The sequence below is a fragment of the Desmodus rotundus genome, chromosome 1, assembly GCF_022682495.2.
Source record: "Desmodus rotundus isolate HL8 chromosome 1, HLdesRot8A.1, whole genome shotgun sequence".
In the NCBI taxonomy this organism is placed as follows: Eukaryota; Metazoa; Chordata; class Mammalia; order Chiroptera; family Phyllostomidae; genus Desmodus; species Desmodus rotundus.
This window is the reverse complement of record NC_071387.1, coordinates 94,848,357-94,859,119: the sequence shown is the minus strand read 5'-3', so window position 1 is coordinate 94,859,119 and position 10,763 is coordinate 94,848,357. Positions and strand designations below refer to the sequence as shown.

The 10,763-nt window shown below is 43.8% G+C and overlaps 1 pseudogene; it reads right to left on the bottom strand.

The window, feature by feature from the left end:
• Nucleotides 1-8,114: 8,114 nt before the first annotated feature.
• LOC112304725 (large ribosomal subunit protein uL13m pseudogene) lies at nt 8,115-8,631 on the bottom strand (annotated as a pseudogene).
• Nucleotides 8,632-10,763: the final 2,132 nt, after the last annotated feature.

The window sequence follows — 10,763 nt, the reverse complement described above, 5'->3', positions numbered from 1 at the left end:
CACTGATATTCACCTTGACTGGATCCTGGTGCTCATCTTGACACAAACAACTCAGATGCTTATCCTCACTTATGTGAGAGTCTCTCACAATGACCATCACCCTGACTGTGACCCTCACGCTGACTCTTCCATTGACAATCTATTTGACTCTGGCCCTGATTCTGATTCAGACCCTCCTTCTCACCCTAACCTTTACTTGACACTCACTCTGACCCTCACACTCTTTCATACTCTCACTATGATCCAAATTCTGACCTTTAATGTTGTGACCATCACCACGACTCTGACCCTGAAGCTAATCTTGACATTGATTCTAATTTTCATTCTCATCCTGGTTTACATTTTTCCTTTTTGTTGAATTTATTGGGGTGACATTGGTTAACAAAATTACACAAGTTTCAGGTATACAACCCACAACACATCATATGTACCCTGTATCTATCTCATTTTCACCCTGACCTTGAAATTGTACCTCACAACTGACACTGACAGTGACCATTATTTAGACCCTGATTATCACTCCACCTTGATTCTAACCATAAATGAAAGGATAAAGTCAGAGCCATTTACTATGTGACACCATTTGCTGAGAAGACTTGTGGCCTTGTTAAACATGACTCCCATTTTTCTCTTCTGACTTTGTGTCCCTAGGACTGGAAATTCCTGGAAAGGAATTCCTAGGAACAGAACATGACTAACTGCTCCCTCCAGCCCCAGGCAGAAGATAACATTGGAATAAACTGCAGCCTCCTGTTACAACACCCCAACAGCCCAGGGGCCTCACAACAGCAACCCTCCCCCACTTTTTAAAACCCAATTATAATCCAATAAAAGCTCAAAGCCCCCATCCCTCAATGCTGTTATATCTCTCCACACTATGTCCCTCTCCTTTCTTGGAGGGTGAATAAAAACTTTACGCTCTACACTCTCTTCTCTTTGTGAATTCTTTCATAGCCCGTGTCACAGACTATCCTAAAAATAATGACTGCACTAGTTCTTAAACCTGGTCTTCACATACACACTGTATTTGATTCTCATCTTCCGCTTGAAACTGACCTTCAACCTGACCATGACCTTGACCAATACCCTGACTCTGACTCTTACTCTAATCTCTCAGTCTGACCATCATCTTTATATTTACCTTGTACTTGATCTACCTTCACCCTGCTTCTAACCCTGATTTTTACCCCAAATTTTATACTTACCATGATGCTTACTCATATCTGCATTTTTACTTTGACTTTTACTTTCACCCTGAACCTGACCTTTATTTATTTATTTATCCTTACCCTGACCCTGATTTGACCCTTACTCTAAATCTGACTTGTGATCTGATGCTACCTTTACCATGACTCTCACTCTGACCCTCAACCCGATCATTATCATGAGAACCTTGCCTTGAACCTAATCCTTTGCCTACATTTAAAACACACTCATCCTCGCCCTCTCCAACCATCACCACAATCTGATTCTGATGTCACCTGACACTGACTTGGACTTCCTCTCTCCCTGGAGCCTTACCTGAAATTGATCCTCAACCTGACTCTGACCCTACTCTGAATCTGACCATGATGATCACCCTACACTGCAAATAACCTGACCTGATTCCTGATTTTGAAGCTGACCCACCCAGACACTATGGTCATATTAACTCTAAAACCTTACTTACCCTGACCCTGACCCTGAACTTATCCTTTACTTCTACAGTGAGCCTGGTTCTCACTGTTACACTTACCCTGGTCCTCAACTTGCCCTTGGCCTTACCTAAGTCCATGATATTACCCTTACACTGAGGCTGACCCTGAACTTGACACTTATCCTGACCTTGAACTTGACATTGACTCTTACTCTAACCCTCACCCTGACCCTCACCTTCACACTAAGTTGGTAATTACCCTCATGGTAATTACCTAGGACCTTGGTCCTAGGATGACTTTTGACTCTGATCCTCATCCTAATACCATACATGATTCAGACTTAATTCTGTCCCTGACACTGGGCATGATTCTTACCCTTAAGCTCACCCTAGCTCTGACACTGATGTAACCTTGTCACCAATTTCGATTGTCCTATCATCCTAACCTAGAACTGTTCCTCACACTGGCCTTAATCATTACCCTGATGTTGATACTCAACATGACTCTGATATTTATCATGACCTCACCTTGACATACAACCTATCTTGATGCTAATTCTCACTCTGATCCAGCCCTCACCATAATGCTAACCTTCACACTGACATTTAACTTGACTCTTATTTCACCCAAACCCTAACCCTGACCCTGACTTTGACCTCACCCAACACTCCCTTGAAAAATGACTTTGAAACTGAACCTCACTTTCACACCCATCCTAACCCTAAATCTCTTGGCCCTGACCCTGACACTGTAAGTGATACTAAAACTCATCTTCATTCTGACCTTTACCTGATGCTTATTCTGACCCTGATCCTCACACTCAAATTACCATGATCCTGATGGTGACCTTCTACTTTAATCTCACTCTGATCATCACCCTGACTCTGACCTTAACCCTCACCCTGTCCCTGTGACTCTCACCCTAACTTCCATCATGTCTTTGATTTTAAAACTGACCCTGACACTTACACAGAATATGACCCTGAAGCTCACCCTAACACTGACCATGACTGTGATCCACATGTTCAGCCTAACTCTGACCCTGATGCTCACACCAATGCTGACTGATTTCTCATGCTCACCCTGAACTGTTTGCACACACTGTCCCTGACCCTGGTTATGACCATCACACTGACCATGGCACTTACTATGAGGTTGACAATAAACCTGACCCTGATTGTGAGCCTCACACTGACCTGACCCTAATCCTACTCTACAATGAATCTCATCTTTATTTTGAGCTTTATTTATTTATTAAAAAATATTTTTTTAAAGATTCCATGTATTTATTTTTAGAGAGAGGGGAAGGGAGGGAAAGAGGAAGAGAAACATTGATGTGCAAGCGAGATGCATCAATTGGTTGCCTCTCGCATGCCCCACACTGGGGACCTGGTCTTTAACCCAGGCATGTGCCCTGACTGGGAATTGAACCTGCAATCTTTGGTTCATGGGCCAACACTTGATCCACTGAGCCACACCAGTCAGGGCTTGACCTTTATTTAAAGCTTACTGTGATGTTGACACTCACACTCACCCTAACCTTGACTGTGACCCTTACCTTGACTTCTATTCTAACACTATCCAGACCTGGATCCTCATCAAGACCCTGACACTTGCTGCAGCCAGCCCCCAAAACCTCATTCAAACCTCACATTCACACTTCTCTTGAAATAATATTTAACTATGTACTTAACCAAAGTGATAATAAAAGATCTCAAAGACAAATACAGAAGGTTACATGATTGTGACTCAAACTTCAGCTTTTATGATTGAGAAGACTCAGTTTTATTATGTAATCAAGAGCCTCAATAAGACAACGTAAAACAGAATATTATTTTGATAAAACATAGATTATTTGTTTTGTAGGTAGAAAGCTTTTCACAATACCATACCAGGAGCAGAGCAATATATAGGAAAACTGTCCTTTTAACAGAAAGAGAGAGAACCAAATTCTAATTTTGCATCAGTATAGGAGACCGTTCCGCATGGCGTGGGCCCAGCTCCCACTCAGAAAGGCCAGTGGGGAGCAAGGTCCAGCACACAGGACCCGCACCCACGGATAGGTTCCCCCATGGGGAATCAGGCCCTCATTGTACCTAGGCCTCTTTGAGACTTGCTTTTTGCTAAAACTCCCTCACCTTGAATTGAGGCAACAAACGTTTACTGCATATCTTTAAAGTAATTTCCCTAAAATATATGCTAAACCTTCCAAGGATGAGTGTAACCAGCTTAACCACTTTTTCCTTTACATTTGCAAATATCCTTCCTCTTTTAAATAACTAGCAACACCCTCTCTGTTTTCTGTAACTGCACATAATAAATGAGGATCATCCTCACTGTAATGTGCCCAGAAAAGCAATAAAAGCCTGTCAAGGCAAGGGTCGAGGCACTCTCCTCTTGAGAGAGTGGCCGTGCCATCCCTTTTCTCCACAGGACTGGGTACTCCATGTGAATTTGTCCATTGCAGCCACAACACACGGATTCTGTCGGCCGTGATCTGTATCATCTGGCGCCCAAGAACAGGGACCCAGGGCTATGAGCTGCAGTTGTGGTCAACATACCAACTTGGTCGGAGTGTGCACATCAGCCCAGGTAAGGGTAGACGACACCGAGTACCTTTCGGTTAGGTCGTAGGGTGTGTTGGATTTCAGAGGAAAAGGGTTTTCTTCCTAGGTTGCCCTCTTGTGACCACTTTGCAACTGTACCTTCTTTAGTAAGCAGGAGCCTTGCTCTCTCTCCCAAGTATTTGCCGCAATCTCTTGGGCACGGGTTGAGCAGTTAAAAGCCACAAGGGCGCTCAGCGCTAGAAGATACCCGTGAGAGTATTAGCTGGACATGGACCGGGACAGAACACTAGGTTTCCGACCAGCCGCAAGCAAAAGTCCACGAAACAATAGGCACACTGTAAAAGCACTCATAAGCCCATCCCCATGGCGCAATCCCCAAGTAGGTCTAGGCTTGGGAGAAAGAGAAAAGACTTTCCCTTTAATCAGCTTTAAAAACAGCAACTAGTTACAGGGATATTTTTAAAGCATCTCAGCAAATTCTTTCTTTCAAGCTGTCTCTTGCGGTCCTTTCGATTTTGCCTTTTAGCTCCATCCGCCTCCATAAGGAAAAGTGGATAGTGAATGAGTGTTTCAGTTTCAACTGACTTTGAAGATCGCTTTCCAGAAGAATTTAGTGTTAGTCACAGATTTTATATGAGAGCTTTTGACATTCACCAAGCTCCGAAGACAAAAGGCACTTCCTCCCCTCCACGAGAAATCAAGTGAGTCAGAACTTTGCAACGGTGTCTGACATCAACTCCTGAGATGTGCAGGGGCCTAATAGGGACTGCCAACATCACCTAATCTAACTTCTGGCTCATCTGGGGAAGAGTGATATAAAGGTTGGTCACCTAGAGCTTCGGGCCCCACCCTCGCGGTTCTAAATGGTTGGGGAGGACCTGATACCCATAAGCAGGGTTAGGGTACTTGGAAATTCCAGTACCACTCTCCCTGCTGGTCTTTCACCAACAGCACATTTCGACCCACCACACTCTATCCCTTAACAGCTAACTAGTTAGGGTTCAGCATAGGTGGCAGAATCTGAAAAGACAACAACTGAAAGTAAAAAGGAGCCTTTTGATAGAAAGAATGGGCTCTGATTTATCTAAAGAACGGAAGTTTACCTGCGGGTGTTACAGCAGCTCCTTGGGGGAGTGGGTTGCAAGGTGAAGGAACAGCATCTCATTCAGCTTTTCCAAACTATAAAGGAATATTACCCTGCTTTTCCTGACAAGGGAACCTTAGATATCAAGGTTTGGGAAGAAGCAGGCGATAAGTTAAAATCTTTACAGGACAGTGGTGTTTCTATTGGAACTCAAAACTTATTAACTTGGGAGCTAGTCAAGACTGCTCTCACGCCCATATGGGCTAAAAAACAGGAGCTAGTCACAGAGGACGATAAGGAGTCTAGTTCAGAGGAGGAAGTCACATATGATATAGTAGAAGAACCAGCTAAGAAAGTTCTGCCTACAGCCCCACCAGAGGACCTGCCTCATAACCGTCACTCCTTACTTCAACTCTGGGAGCGTTCCTCCTCACAGGATGACTCTCCACCAAGAAAGCAAGAAAATTCAGACAGATATCCTGTTAGGGCCATGCGCTGGTGCCTTCAGCAGGCAGCAGAGGCTGGGGATTTAGATGTCCTTTCAGTCTTCCCCATTATAGTCAAGGGTCAAGGAAATGTCCATGAGCCCCTTCCTTTTTCCCTGTATAAGGATCTAAAAAGGAGCATTAGAGAAAATGGGCTTAAGTCTCCTTATACTAATGGGCTATTTCAAGTCATCACGGACAGTTATAGAATGGCCACTTGTGACTGGATTGCTCTGGCCAGGACAGTCTTAACCCCAGCTCAGTTCACAGTCTGGCATTCGGAGTACTCTCGGCGAGCCATCCACCAAGCGGCTGAGAATGCACAAATGAATAATCCTGTCACCCTCCCTATGCTGCTTGGGTCTGGGGATTTTGCCACCGCTGCAGATCAGGCCAGGCTTGATCCTTGTGCTTTTAATCAAAGTGCTCAGATTGCTCTCAGAGCCATGAAGGCTGTACCTGATTCTCAGGCCAGGGAAACTTCTTCCTTTACTAAGGGTGCTGCGGAGGCTTATATTGACTTTATTGATCGCCTCCAAGAAGCTATTGAAAGGTAAATAGATAATGACAGAACAGCCAAAGCTCTTTTGTGGCAGCTAGCTTATGAGAATGCTAACAAAGACTGCAGGGCCGTTATAGGACCCCTGCAAGCTACCACCAAAGACATCAGTGAGTTTATCAAGGCTTGCCAAGATATCGGCATAGAGCAGTATAAGGCTTCCCTTTTGGCTGCTGCAATTAAGGGAGATCCCAGATGTTACAACTGTGGAAAGCCTCGCCACCTGCACAAGGACTGTTCATCCACATCGAAAGAGGGAAAAAGTAATGACAAGCTTCCCCCCCAGGGATTGTCCATGCTGTGGCAAGGGCAGGCATTGGGCAAAGGAAGGCTGCTCTAAATTTGACAAAAACAGCCAACCCATTCAGGGAAACTTCTGAAGGGGCGCCCGCTCCAGCGCCCTCAACCCCAATTGGAGCTTTCAGAACAACAATCAATATCAGGAAATTCGAGGAAATGCACAATATCCGACCATCGTGCAGCCACCCACGGAAGCGCAGGGTTGGACTTGGTCACCACCAACGAGCTCATCTTAAAGGACCAGGATCAAGTAATTATAGCTCCCACTGGTGTCTGGGGATCTTTGCCCCCAGGAACAGTCAATTTAATCTTAGGGAGATCCATATTACTACTAAAGGCATTTTTGTTCAGCCAGGGGTCATTGACTCAGACTATCAAGGGGAAATTAAAATCATGCTTAAAACTTCTGGCTATCATATTATTCCTGCTCAAACGCACATTGCTCATCTGCTCTTACTCCCCTATGTAACCTCAAAGACTCAAAATACAGTGATGAGGGAAGGAGGCTTCGGTAGTACAGACTATCAATCAGTTTTTTGGACAGAATCAATTTAGTTAAATAAACCAATCTTACAAATAAAGATAAGGAATAAGACCTTTCAGGGCCTCATAGATATGGGAGCTGACATCTCTGTTATCTCAAATCAGGTTTGGCCTCTGGAATGGCCTCAGATAGACAGAGGAACTCCCACTCACAGGTGTTGGAAGAGTTTCTCAACCACAAATCAGTGTATGATCTCTTAAATGTTACGGACCAGAAGGACAGGTAGGGAGAATTCCACCATATATCTTGCCTATGCCCCTCAATATTTGGGGCCGTGATCTCCTCAGTCAATGGGGGATGCAAATTTCTCTGCCACATTTTCCCTAGTGGCCACTGCTCTTATAACTCCCCTACTGCTTACCTGGCTCTCCAACACGCTGGTAGGGGTTGATCAGTGGCCACTTAAAGGAGAGTGACTTGAACAGACCTGCCTTTTAGTTAAACAACAATTAGAAGCAGGTCATACTGAACCATCTAACAGCCCTTGGAATATGCTTATTTTTGTTGTACCAAACAAATCTGGCAAATGGAGGCTTATTCATGATCTAAGAAAAATCAATGAAACCCTCCAGCCTATGGCCCCCTACAGCCAGGAGTCCCTAATCCAGCTTGCAGTCCAAAGGATTGGCCACATTTAGTTATTGACCTAAAGGATTGTTTCTTTTTTCTTTTTTTTTTCTTTTATCCAAGTACACAATTTTATTCTTATCACCGTGATAACATTCAGATCCAATTACATGACAAAGCAATTCCACAAAATAATGTAGTTCAAGTTCCTGTTGCAGGAAGATCCCTTCCTGACCTCTCTCCACAAATTTTCAGCGCCCATAACTAGTTTCCTGTTCAATGCAGCAATGTTTCCCGCGGCCCATGGGTTAGAAGCTTACCAGGAGGAAGTTTCAATCATCTCATTGTGATTTTCTGCAATTTTCATTACCCTACAGCCGGAAATTTTCAGGTGGAGTCCACAGCCTAGGGAAAGCCACTGCTCCCTCTTGTGTGTATTCGTCCAGGCGTTTGGGCACCTTTCGTGGTTGTGGCAGCTCTTCCACCAAATTCTGAAGAATATCTTCTGGTATACTCTCATCCGGGAAAAGATGCAACCTCTACATCATAGTCCTGTGCAGGTTTTTTGGGAGCATGCCATAAATAGCTAGTTTTACAATAGCCACTGGATCCTGCCGGTGAAGCTGGGCAGCTGTTACTTGTTTAAATCCACCTGGGTACCCAGTGTGTGAAGTGCACTTTTTGTTCCCATTTGTTTCCAGAAAATGCAATGTGCCTCGTGTTAATTATATGTAATCCTTGAAGTTTAATGGACACCATAGCAGCAAGTTTGCCAGGGGGCTGCATTTTCCCATCTAAGAGATACCAAACTCGAGCAAATGTGGCCCATTGCTTGAAAAAACTGGTGCACCCTAGAGAAGCTTGACTGTGGGGAACTGTTCCAAGCATGGGAAATGTGGCTCAGACTCCGCTTGGAAAAGCCAGTGGGGAGCGAGGTTGGCGGGCAGGACCCACGTCCATAGATAAGTTCTCCAGTGGGAAATCAGGCCTGCATTGTACCTAGACTGCTATGAGACTTGCTCTTGCTAAAACTCCCTCACCCTGAGGCAAGCAAATGTTCACTGAGTATCTTTATCCTCCTAAAATCTGGGCTAGACCTTCCAGGTATGGAACCTAGCCGTTTGGACCACTTCTCCCTTTACATTGCAAATATCCTCCTTTGATATATTCAGGGACACCCTCTCCTTTGTCTGCAAAAGATAACCACCCATAAAGACTTGGGTTTAGACAGAAGATGGCGGCAACATAGGTGGGAGCGGAATCCACTTCCCCTCAGCGCCAGGGAAATACCTAGCTGATCTGAGGAGCAGAGCGAACACCCAACAGTATTCCAGCATATACGAAGATCAGAGACCAAAGATAGAGGACATTGAAAGATCTGATGGTGAGACAACAAAACCTGGAGTGCTGAAAAGACTAGAGTTAGACCGTGTTAAACACATAAACGTCAGCTCAAGACCAGTGAGCACAGGAGAGTAAGGAGACAGCACCACCGAATCCCATTGGCATTTTACCATAGAAGTTCATATCATAAATCCAGAGAGTCAGAACAAAGCAATTTAAGAAGCAGAGGCCAACAAGAAGAGCCTCACAAACAAAGGGAAGACAAAGAAACCATTCCCAAATGAAAGGAAAGGAGGAAGTCTCAGAAAGAATACTAACCAAAAAAGAGGCAAGTCAACTATCAGATACTGAGTTCAAAGCAATGATCATCAGGAAGCTCACTGAGCTCTCTGAGCTCAAAGAGAACTACCAGAAACTACAAGGAAACTACAATGAACTCACTGCAAACTATATCAACATGAAAAAGGAAATAGAAAATATCAACAAGAGCCAAGAGGAAATGAAGAATACAATTTCTGAATTGAAGAACACAGTAGAAGGAATTAAAAGCAGACTTGATGAAGCAGAGGATTGGATCAGCGAGCTGGAGGATAAAGTAGAAAAAAACACCCAGAAGGAGCAAGAAAAGGAAAAGAGGCTCAGAAAGAATGAAGAGGCAATAAGGGAAATGCAGGACAACATGAAACGTAACAATATCCGTATAATAGGAATACCAGAAGGAGAAGAAGAAGAGCAAGGGATAGAAAACCTGTTTGAAAAAGTAATGATGGAAAATTTCCCTAATCTGAGGAGAGAAAAAGTCACCCAAATCCAGGAATCACAGAGAGTCCCAAACAAGAGGAACCCAAAGAGACCCACTGCAAGACACATCATAATTAAAATGGCAAATTTCCAAGACAAAGAGAGGATCTTAAAGGCAGCAAGGGAGAAAAAGGAAGTAACATACAAGGGAGCCCCAATAAGGTTAGCAACTGACTTCTCAATGGAAACGCTCCAAGCCAGAAGAGAATGGCAAAAAATATTCCAAGTACTGAGAACCAGAGGCCTGCAACCAAGACTACTTTACCCAGCAAGGCTCTCAATCAAGATAGAAGACCAAATAAAGAGTTTCCCAGACAAAAGAAGTCTAAAAGAATACAGCTCCACCAAACCAGTTCTGCAAGAGATGCTAAAGGGACTGCTTTAAGGAAAGGAAGGAAAAGAGAAAGACAGAGGAACACAGGTAGGAAATAATGGCAATGAATAACTACCTATCGATAATAACCTTAAACGTAAATGGATTAAATGCTCCAATCAAAAGACATAGAACAGCTGAATGGATAAGAAAACATGACCCACACATATGCTGCCTACAAGAGACCCATCTCAGGACAAAAGACTTACACAGACTGAAAGTGAAGGGCTGGAAACAAATTTTCCAAGCAAACAGACAGGAAAAAAAAGCAGGGGTAGCAATACTCATATCAGACAAAATAGACTTCCAAAGAAGGGCCATAAAGAGAGACCCAGAAGGTCACTTCAAAATACTCAAAGGAAGAATCCACCAAGAAGACATAAACATTATAAATATATATGCACCCAACATAGGAGCACCCAAATACATAAAGAAAATCTTGGAGGATTTCAAGAAAGATATTGACAGCAACACAATTATAGTAGGGGATTTTAACACCCCA